Source organism: Ylistrum balloti, unplaced genomic scaffold (genome assembly GCF_031769215.1).
Source record: "Ylistrum balloti isolate Yb309-2 unplaced genomic scaffold, AGI_CSIRO_Ybal_v1 Utg369656, whole genome shotgun sequence".
Lineage (NCBI taxonomy): Eukaryota > Metazoa > Mollusca > Bivalvia > Pectinida > Pectinidae > Ylistrum > Ylistrum balloti.
The window spans coordinates 228,669-241,473 of NW_026781909.1; positions in this window are offsets into that span (position 1 = coordinate 228,669).

Consider the following 12,805-nt stretch of genomic DNA (forward strand, 5'->3'; position numbering starts at 1 on the left):
CTTGGGCGAGAATATTTCTATGTAAACCAGAAATAAAAATCACATGTATACATACGTTCAAGATACAAACATATCGAAATTGATTCCTTTGCAATGAAATTCCCTTGTGGAATTGGCTAGACAAAGACCAAACATAAGGGGCAATAAATATTGTTTTTACATTTGCTATTGGTATGTAAAAGTAAAAATTTATTATAAATACAGGTATTTACTACTGCCTGCTTAATACTCAGCGCTGATTTAGTGTCAATATAATGTGATAGGAAATATACTTCGGTGTGACAGCACTATAAAGTCGGCTTCAGTTCTGTACATTCTCAAGGATGCTAACAAATATGTATCGAAGTCTCTGCATGCACTTACCTTAACGCTCTTCTTAATTGACCTTAAATAGAGCGTGCACACTGATAGCCACCCTTTTTATGATACGATGTGGATACATTCTGTGTATCATTTGATGTAAACAAATAAAAAACGATTTTACACGCGGGTAGAGAATCGTTCTCTTTACTACATGACTACTGCGTGTGGTACATGTTATTGCCCAATATAAACTGGGCCGTCTATCGATTCCAATGATTAGATAATGGAGAAAAAATTAATGTATGTTGAGACCAGCGATCCCAGACAATTAATTCAATGCCAATAATATATTGAACTTATATATATATACAGAAAATCAAATCATTAACATGGCAAATAAAAAGGTAAGAAATCGTTTTCCGGTCTTGTATATATATATATATATACTAAAATAGATTGTTTTTGGACGAATTCGATATAACAGCGTCGTGTGATGGTCTTTGAATAAGTCCCTGGTAACGATAAGTTTTAACCTGCATGATATAGTAACATCCCTCCTTTTACATAACCTAAACCAGCTAACTACTTCACCAACTCGTTTACAATGGCGGGTCTATACACAGAGATGTAATTAATTACCGGTTTACAGACTTGATTTACGAGATATACTGTAGCTTTCATTAATTTTCATTAAACTAAAACCGATTATCACAAAGTGAACATCGGATGAAAATTCTTTGTTTAGTAAGAGAGTGATGGATGAATATAAACCTAGCCGATTCTACTGATCCATACAGAAAGGGCAGCTGAATTAATATGACATTAATGACTTCCAATGCTTTGACGTAGTGTAAGGGATGTGGATGTGAGTGTACGTATCACTGAAGAATATATACCTGTATCAAGTGAGACACTGAAACATCCATGTTTAAATAAGAAGGCATGTTTATCGTAAAATGTTTTTGTTTTATCTATTTTCTGTTTTATATCTCCTCTCTCTGAGGGGCAAATGACCATATGCCGTGACGCGTTGCTCTTCTAGAATCAGTATTTTTCGTTCAGCTCTCTATTGTAAGAAAATCTCAGATTATCAAACTTGATACACAAACAAGGTCACAGGAGGTGAACGATTTAAAAACCTCAAAACTACTTTTTTCTGAAGTTCCAACAGACCAAGGGTCATACATTTTGGTGGTGAAGGACTATTTTTTGTGTGATCTCTCTGGCACTTTAATGTGACAGCGTGGGACAGAGGCATGACAAAATTTATGATTATCTTTGGACTATACATCTTATGACGTATGATACAATTTAAAGCAACACATTTGTATGTATGTTTTTATTGAGAAAAGTGAAGACTGCCAACGTCCGAAATACACTCAAATTATTTCGGGCATGGGTCTCGTTAATAAATATGTATATACCATTTATATTTATGGTGGTTCCCATTTAAATGACGATGCATATTTTTACTCGTACCTTTAACAAAATTTAAGTAGAGTATTTCAACTATTCCTACTATGAATAACATAATGTTTTATGGACCTTTCTTTGTTAACATGCCAATGTTTTATAAGTGGGTAGCTCAAAAGTTATTCCAATAAAACGTTATCTTCTACAACGTTACGTGTTCTGGCTATTTTCGTTGTAGAAGAAAACAAGGTTGCAAGAAAGACACACAGCTGATTAGCACTTTTCAATTCAAATCAAGAACATACATTAGAGCTAAACAATGAATTCAACCACAATGACTATTTATAAATTCTTGATCGAGGTCTTAATAAGAAGTTCATAAAATATGAAACTATCTGAAAATTAAAAGATGACAGGCAGGTTTAATAAAAAAGCAAAGAACACACCGACAGAAAACTGAATTTAAATTAAATTTCAAATTCGATGAATCTAGAACGACATTTGGACAAATCCGTTTTTAATCAACACTTGAAACGGTACAAGGACAAGAAGACAAGGTGTTTCGAATGGTTCAGCGTTTTCTTCTTCACTGACAACATAAACCATGTCGACTTGCATCTATTCATGTAAGAAACACCATGTACCAAAATTAGAACAGGACAAACAACCTAACATACTAACGCACATCAAACATGTCCAACCACATTCGCACCACCTGAAATTTTGAATATTGTACAATAGACACCAAAATGTACGTATTTACACATATTCCCTCGAACACAGTATTGGATGCAGTTACATCAGAGTGTCAGGGTCCGTATGAAATACACCAAACATGAAAAAAGTGATGCAAACAGTTTAAAAATAGAAGAGAAATGCTTTTGTTTGGACTAAAGAATGAAGTGATATGACATTCGGCAATAAATTTGGGGATTTTGAAACGATGATAGGTCGGAGTAAAGAAATTAAAAAAAAAAGATAAGAAAAAGGAATATGAAGGTTTCGTCTTTCAAAACAAGTCCTTAGAAAGGTATTAGCTATACCGATTTCGTTTATGAAAATACTTTTTGACTCGTGTGTCAAAGCTGAATATCACTTATGCGGCCCAGAAGTGCATCATTATGACACCATGCGTGCGTCAGCAGGACAACATTTTGTAACCTTGTTATTTTCGTTTCAGTAGGATGTCACCTTTTCACTTTCAATTTGTTGACTACCAAAGTAACTCTCAAGAAAAAAGAATGATTCCTTGCTTTAACTTTAGCCAGATGTCATGAACGTGACGTAAAGGGAAGTTATCATCTAGAGGTTGAGATAATGTCACTTCAAAGTCGAAATGTCAAATGCTAAAGAAATCAAACCCTACCGAAAAACAGAATTTAATACCTAGATTATTTCATTTCTGAGATATATTGTTCAATGAATACAGAAAGGCAAACTCTTAATTTAATCACATGCATTTCATTAAATGGTTTGTAAAAAATGAATATTCTGTTTATTTTTTTATTTTTTATTTTTTTCATTTCAGCACTGGATAACGTAGTTATAACCATATATACTATGATATTAATCTACAGCCGAAGTTGAGGCAGCTGTCTTGAACATATTGATGTTACATAGTGAAATAAACTCAATATGCATGTTTAATTTAAGAACAAGGACAGATCAGATACTTCGACAGACAACAGATATTCTGATAGACAAAATTTACCACAGCAATAGTTGACAGGGTCCTTCTGAAGGCTATTTACGTGGGCAAGGTTTCTTCATACAGCACATTTGTCTGTCAACGTCATCTCTACAGTGTCCAATAACTCAGGTTCCTGTCACTCCTGGTACTGATTCAATATGTAACCTATACATCAACGGCAAAACAGACGCCTTTCAAATCTATATTGAACTGAACAATTTCGCTGGAGGTCGGACAGGATTTTCGATTTGTCAATTGTTAGCTGTTTACAGATCAGTGTGTTTCTGAAGGCAAATTACCGATACAGTTGATGAATGAATATTTAAAGGTCTCAGTTGATAGAGAAACTCTACAGCATCTTATGTCTGCCTAAGGCCATGTTTCAAACGTAAAGTTGTTTTTTCACATTGATTTTCCGAGCTGAAGTCAAATAATTGAACGATGACATTTCAAAATGAGGGTGCAGCAGACGTTTATCTGTATATCTGACAAATACGAAAACAGATTTATTGTTTCGTCAATTAATATCACTTTATTTAAAATGGCATGTTTATAGTAATTGCATTTTGTAATAAAGTTAAGAATGAAGTATATTATGTGCTGTATATAGCAATTTGTTAGGCTCTAGTTTGAATACAAGTACACGAACCAATTATGGTTTATGTTGATTTAGCAAATAAATATATTTTCAAAGATAATAATTGGAATCCAAGTGTACAACTTTGATGCTAGTGTGAAGATATTTTGTCTGACTACTTATATGAAATCAGGATTACACATTTCTGTTTCTCGCACGTACATAAAAGCTATAATTGACGTGCTTTCAGAATGAAATATGCTGTCAATTCAGCGTCCAGATTATTTATGTTTTTCATATTCCACGTCCTCGCTACACTAATGATGTTATACCACTTTACGGTGACATCCCACCTGATCACGTGACACTGATAACGTGTAAGAAGATCTATATGTCAAATTTTAGATGAAAAACAAGGAGAGAACAACTTCAACGTCAAAGGTGAGGAATGGCAGAAGTCATCACCTTGAAATTAAAACAAAAACTATTCCATGTATTTGTTTTTAAAGATAATTTATTTGATAATTCTCCCAAAATTTACCGTACAAGTGAATTTATTACAATTATCAAATGCACTCTCCTTCGTTGTATTTTGTCTAAAATATAACCCTTATATTTTGTTTATTGGCGCTAAGGCGTCAGCTCAATATCCGTACTTTGTCCTTTAAACACTAATTGTTTTCCAGTTAATCACATGATAACTGAAAATGCTATGTATTTTTAAATGATTCATATCTAGTACAAAGCCCGCTAGATTTGACTGCAAAAACAAGAATTTGATTCATGCTCCGCACAAAACAGTTAGTAATAAACACAAGCTGCGTCATTTCGTAATGAAATGAAAGTGGTAAAAAGACGAACAATTTTGTTTTACAACATCGCTTTCGTCTATACTTACTATGTCCACAGTAATGTTCTACTGAAGCTTGACGTATATATAGGGTTACAATTGAGTATTAAGAAACTGAAATTGAATTGCCAGTGAGAAACAATGCAGCAATTAACTGCCGATACAATTGGTTTTGATACAATAAGTAGAATCAAACCAAAATGTAAAATTAACTCACATGTACCAAGGGAAGAAACTCCAATTAGACAAATTAATTACAAATATAGAAAAAAAGTCCTATGGAAATTATTAGGATTGTAGCACGAGAGAGACCGGTCCACTATCGTTCCTTCCTAGTTTGACTGTAGTGTTGTTATATATTAATTATATATACACACACTTATATAGAGTGTAAATATGTAAAACGGATGTCTCTATAATAAGATTAAGAATCTTGCAATTTTTAGAGATTTCGATGTTACGAGCAATCAATTACAGATCAAACTCGTCAATGTTTTTATTTTAAACGCTTTGTCCTACAAATTATACAAGATTTAATACCGGAAGTAAAAACGTTAAAATTTCTTTTCTTTAAATCTTGAGCATTTAATTAATGGTTAATATACCATTAAGGGAAAGATATTCTTGGTAGCGTAGCAAAGAACTTCACAGACCAGGATAATTCAAGGACGATCTTGTTAAGTGATACATTCTGACTATCTATGTGACATCATTTTACTCATATCGATTTGCTACGTATGACATGATAAACACATGAATGTGTTTGAACCTTTATGGATAAAAAGCGATAGCAAATTGCATGCTTGATACATTCATTCAAGCGCAACAGTAATAGTGAAAACAAAACCCAAAACTGTGTAATTGAATTAAGTCAGAACGAAACATGAAATAATAAATCAAATGAAAACACTTTTAAGAGTACAAGGAAGTAAAGGACAAATCATATTTAGAGTGTTGTAGTGTGTAAATCTAGGTCAAAATCAATTACCGAATGAGAATATTGTTAGGGAAACCATTTTGACGCTAATTATCACACTGAAACATTTATGTTGAAAGGGCGTAACGGCATTGTCTAATTGAATAATTTCCAGAAGAAATTAACAGGATGACCATCAAGTTGCCTTAAGAGTGTGTTCACCTTCATTTGTATCAGTTACCATTCCACATCTCACGAACCTTTATGCTCAATGTATCTCTCCCTAGTTTCCATGTAATTTTTGTTCACATGGAAACCCACGATCACTTCACAAATACATATATAAGTTGTATGACAACTGACTAATTGTCCATTACTCCTTGTTACGACCAACAAGTTAGAATGTACCGTAATACTGGCCTTTAGAATTATTTAGTAGTTGTATATCTGAAAACAAATTACTCTGATAACGATTTGATCTTATGGTATAGAATCGTACCTCTATTCAGTCTCCATCTTCATCATCAGCTCTAATACGTTAAACTACACTTAAGCGATAGGAAATTATATACTAACAAGACAAACCTGATTGAGATTAGAGAAAAAACGTTCTGTACGAGCAAACAGCACAGATCAGACCTGACATTTATTAGCCAAAATTAATGGTTTGATCATATAAGAAGACTTATCTCTATCCTTCGGTATGATTGGTGCTCTTTTTCTCTTTAGTTTAAGGATACCATATAAATAACATATATATGAAGGCCTTCGCTCCGTCTAAGATTGCTGAACAGAGACTGTGTCGTACTTTGCCGAACTTTCTCGGTATCTGTGACATCGCTGATAACAATGGACGCTGTGGTAGTACCACTTAGCATTAATCTCAGAAATACTATTGACAAAATGTTTCGGTCAGATATACCTATTCCTTTCTTGCAAATTATACAAGTGCACATGACCTACATATCATGCAAGTTTAACAGACGAAAGACCGAAGAAACGAATTAATAAATTGCACTTGACTGTTCCTGAACAGTATCAATACAAAGAACACCTTCTTGCCAGAATCTTTTTCACGCTTCTTTACTCATGGCAAATCGTTCCGTTAGCAGCACGAACCTAAATACCCAAAGCCCCTTGGAAGAATGCTGCATGAATGACAGCCAATAACATTTATCTATCAATGAAAATGTACATACGAATGTGTAGACTTAATTTATGTTCCAATGGTTCAACGGTCAAAAATGTATAAAAAGCTTTAGGTTGTGCTTGATAGTGCGTATTTTGGTTTGTTTCGGTCAGATTACAAACCAATTGATAGAAAACAGCAGACAACCTTCACCAAAAAAGCCTTGAGGTACCCAAAATCATGCAGAAGATGTTTATGAAATTTCTAACTTTTTAACTTTGAATAAAGTTTAACGAGACATATTTTGTATACGCAGTTATTCAATAATTATATACTGTTACTGTATTTACACGGAAGTAAAGGTCCTGTCTTCGTCTGGAGATTTACTGCTTCTCGTTTAAACGACCTCGAAACAGCTGAAAGGAAGACTTCTTCAATTGTACTGGTATTGGGGCAGCAAATAATATATTGAAACATGATACGCGAAATATTTTCCTTTGTCATATGATATCCCGGTATATGATTATGTATTTTTGCTGTATATTTGTGGGTAAACGCACCTACAAAACTGTGATGGTGTCTAAAGGACCACTATGATCTAGTTTACCATTTACTTTTTCTTCACACAATTTCTTCCTCATAAAATTACTAACTTTCTATATAAAGTGCTTTGATTTGCATTCATTGTTTTTCCTGCCTGTAAGTTAAAAGCCATGTAAAACATATTTTTCTTTACTATTAATCTGTAAGGAATTTACCTCTTTAATATTCCGTCAAATGACTGGGAGAGTAACAAGACAGCTACTATATCGACCCCATACTTCTTAACGGTTATGCTCTATTTATCAATTCCCGAAAGAACACTTAATAAATCCAGTTCAAAAGCAGGTCTCGTAACGGGCAAATAAAACTACTGCCTTTCACAGTCAAATAGGACTTTTATGGAAATGGCAACAGAATGTAATTGACACGTGAATCAATCGATTTGAATTAATATCAATCTTTATTCTGATTTAATTTCTTTCGTGAATTGACTAATATCTCTTTGAAAGTCGGGTAAGTGAACGTTGACATCAGAAATTCATTAAATGCTGCATTTTCAAATAATTCGAAAAATTCGAAAATCATTTGCCCTGTTTTAAAGCTGAATTTGACAGAATCACTCACAGTGTTAGAATATGTGCAAGCTTGAGCGGCAGCATTATCAACGATGTACTTTAATCCAATTTTGTGAGCCCACCATGCATTATGATGATATGTCTTGTGGTTTTTTATTTCTTATTGGTAATAAGACGACCACTCTAAACAGACAAATTATCAATATTCAATTTAGTTTTTGTCATCAGATCAAAGGTAGAATTGCTATTTGACAAGGTGTTTACTTTTAACACAAACAGTGAATGATATTATTAATACCAAACTAATTCATCTCAATTAAAAGGAAGAATATGGAATTTAACTGTTACCCTTTTTGTTAATCTTGATATATCATCCATTTGAGTGCAAACAATGGATATATCATATAAATGTTGGACATATTGCGAATTTGGAAAAGGTGAATATGCTCTAATTTCAGTGAGTTTCACTTGACTATCCAAACATACATTCCTTATCTTGCAAGAAAGAGTATTTCCAGAGGACACCTCCAAGGGAATAACGTGGCGGAGACATTACTGTAAATTCCATCAAAGCTTTTACTTCAGGTACAACGTTCATGTTAAACTTGCTGTCCCCTTTACATGGTACTAATAGGCACATACGTTTATATCGTATTCTCTTCCCTTTCATGAACTTTCTTATTTCAGCTCTCGGCGTTTCAACAAAGGGCTGTCACCAGGAGGACAGCTCCGGGTTCAGTCTTAGTGAAATACTTAAGATATTGAAATTTTAATGTTCTATCCTATAAACCAATTGGCTGTACAACGAATCCATATTGGCCATTTCGATAGGCTATAAGAAAATTAATTCCAAGAATTGTTATGTTCAAACCACGACATATCAGTACACTGGCACGTTCAAGTATACCTTAAATTTGGGTGTAGTTATTACACAAGCTGTAATCTTTTCTTTTGTTCTTCATACAGATCTCCCCTAAACAATACGTAGCGGTTTTACTTTAGTAGTGCGTTTCTATCTAAGCTTTAAAAGAGTCCTGTTTCTTAACATGTCTTACTGCTCGAGCTTGATGTTCACCTTGAAATAAACTGGCAGTAAGGGCTCAGTTCCCCGTAAACAGTATAGTTTGAGAAGATGAGACGCCATAATACCAACTACATATTATAATATGGTGTATGATGACACCTTGAATGGTCTTATCGTTATATGACTGTTGCTATTTCGAAGACAAAAACAATGCATTTCATCCCGTTTCGCTTGCGATGATGTTACTTAGGATGTTGCGGTTTTTCATATATGTTACCTGCATACCACTTAAGTGAAGTTGCAGTCAAAAATGACCATTGATAATCATTTAGCACTTGTTAGCAACTTAACGAGACAAATAAAAACCAAACTTCAATTGCAACGCACAACGCACATGGAAGGACAATGAATTGAATCAATGGACAACCAATATTAAACAGACTATTACCTAACATTGATAAGAATATCGCCAGACATTCCCTAAATCTCAGCATAGCGTAACATCTGATATGTGACATTTTCACTAATGGCTTTCATATTCAAAGGTAATGAATTGCCGCGCTTGATGAAGAACAGGATAATCTGTAAATACAACTGATGTGTGCGTTAGCTAGAACATTACCTTCCTACAAGGTAATAAGATTGGGTGTCTTGCTACCGTGTGTAGGTGGTGGACTGTTAGTGCAGATTTCACTTAAAAACAAACGAAAAGCTTCTTATGGCCAAAGCTAATATAAGAATATAATGCCATCAGTATTGAATTAGATCTTTCGGTGGCATTTTACGTACATATCTAAAGCTGGTTTTAAAGTAAACATTCCAACATCCCTGTGGACATTTTTTATTAGAGAGAAAGATGTAAGATCACACTTGAGCAGCACACGAAGTAAGGTGTTAAAGATTAACCTAATTTTCTTACGACATTAAACATAGCACTTCCTTGAGCTTATTTACTCCCAGCTCTGTGGCAAAGTGACATTCGTGTTATGTGTTTCGTTTTACATGATGCTTTCCTGGACTGTAGGGACGGTTTCGCAGCAAGATCTTTCCAAACATGTTGAAAAAATAATTAGCCGTACAGTATTTATTAGAGCCATAAGGATTCTAACGTTTTAGGCAAAGTAGAAGGCTGGTGTAAGATCGATACCATTTTAAATGAAACAAGATGTTCAATGTCAACAGTGATATACATATAGGCATATAAACACCTTCAATCAGTCTGTACATCAAATTATAGCTGTACATTTTTCTCGTGCGGTTACGCGGTCGTTAGAAGCAAAACAGCAACTCATAAAATGAAACCGCAAAAAGGAAAGATATACAAGTCCACATCAACTCTACCATATAGAAAATAAGGACATTGTTTTGATAAAAAGGTGCGTATTATGTTACTAAAGTCTTTCTGCAAATTTCATTACGAAAGCTCCGATCCGATACAACAAGATAAAAAAGTAAATAAATAGCCGTTTAACCATGAAATATCGTCTCAAATTTCAAAACACAGCTCAAAACGGTCAACATAGACTATTGTAAGAAAATTCATATGAATTGAAATTTAACGTTTAATAAAGTATACAGGGTAGTGGTCGTCATTCATTTATTGCTTTGAGTTAGTCTCCTTTGTGATGTAAATGAAGATTTTTATAAAATAGGGTAAGGTACTTGCCAATTTTTATTTTCATCCAAGCACTTGTTAGTCCATGCATCTAGATCAAGTGACGCATTTGTAGGTTGATATGTTACCATGTATCTGAAAAAGAAAAAAAATTAAATATGCAAAAAAAATTTTTCTTGAATAATTAAAAAGGATAAATGACTTAAGTAAAACGTTATTAATCTATTATTACCTTATTCATATTACTCTGTGACAGGACAAAATAATACAATGTGAAATCCTGATCATGTGGTCGTGCAGGTAATTCCGTAGGTTTTCACGGCTGATCAGGGAATCGAACGCGACACGGCTAGGGTTACAGTTCTGTACGTTTCGACTACCAGTCTATTATCCCACAATAGAAATAAGCAGGTCAGTTTAAACCAACCTTTTAACAAAATGCAAATTCATGGGAAAAATATTTCTCCAACCATTGAAATCTACTGGTTTTGAAATAATATATTCTGGCACTAATTTACTTTCTGTGTGACAGATGAAAACAATCCTGTTTGTTCGACCTTGCAGGTTCGCGAGAAGACGTGAGTTGCAAAATATACTGTCATGAAACCAATCCTTTTATTTGATACACTAGATGTTCGGAAAGGTAACAATTAAGTTGTCAAAACATCGATCTCACTGATCTTCCTTGATAGACTCATATCACCTATCTGTTCTTTGATTTGTACTTTTTGTACTTGGAAGCAACCAGCCAGCTATGAAGAAGTTCGATTTTGTAATTATACGATCGGGTGTATAGAGGCGATGTTAACGTCGAAAATCGAACCCTTGAATTTCGATAATGCTGCGTACTATCGCGACTACTTCTATATCAATAGACATTGGAAACCTTGCTCAATGGATAGAATTTTACAAATGAATTCATTGCAGCTACATCCATTGTTTTATAATTAGATTGTTATTGAAATTTCGCATGTCTAAGCGAGACCCGAAGTCGCAACAACAGGGTTAGGTTTACTTGTTTAATCCTAGTTGATATTTCAAATCGAAAGGAAATTAATCGTCAAAGAACGACAATCTTTCCAAATGGAATGTTTGTCGGGACATGGTAATCGCGAGTTCTCCTGAGTCGTTAATCTTCATATGTGATGTGTCACTGGCGCCCTGGTCAATTTAAAAATAATAACATACAAAAGTCGAAAGGGATTTTTTTCAAATATCACTATGCATTTGGGAATTTCTCAGGACTATTCCACGTCCAAATTAATCCGGATAAGATTCAAATCAGTCAACCTAAGTAACATTTAGATCATTGAGTTTATCCAGCTTAAACTGCAGGAATTTCGTAAAAGTACACAAACGAATGGTTGTTTTTTTAAGGAGATGATTTATTTGCCAACAGTAAGATACATACAAATCCATTATGTTTGATCGAGTAGATAATATCCATTTGAAGTTATAAGTACATTTATTTCTATGAGGCGTTGAACAGTTCTAGAAGGATTTCAGGATATACCCTGACATGGGATTTACAGTCAATAAATATTTATACAGTCACACATTGCGATTAAGGTCATCGAGTAGCTACGTAAGAGTGCACCTTGAACATGTTTGATGCTCGTTCGTTTCCTTTTCGTTCGTTCATACCTTGGGTCTCATTCGAGAACGTGGCATTACCTCCTAGGATTGACCAAGGTTTACATGGCAGGTGCCGTTGATGAAGCAGAAGGCGCTTACTGTTCCGGAACACCTAGTCTTATTCTTGTACTTATTCAGGAGTCTTCATGTAAATCTTTCTTTTGTCATATTCTGTCCTAGTTTTATCTGATTTGAGTTTAGTATATGATTATGTTGCCAGGTTGGAGTTTTCTGGTTTTGAAACATTTTGCTTTCTTGTTTTAATATTTTTCACGGTCCAGGTATAAGTGAAACAATCAAACCAAAAGCATCAGAAATAATGACATATACAAAACTATACCACAATCAAATTTAAAACTGCAAGGAATGAAAATTCTGTAAAACAATTATAAAGCATGCCTTAAGTAATTATCAAGTAGAGAGAGACACAAGATTTATCAGAATCGTTAAAATGGTAGTAACTTCTCAGACAGTAATGTGGTAATGACTGGTGTGCCCGCTGTCAGTATAATATGACCAGGTAGATTGTAATGCC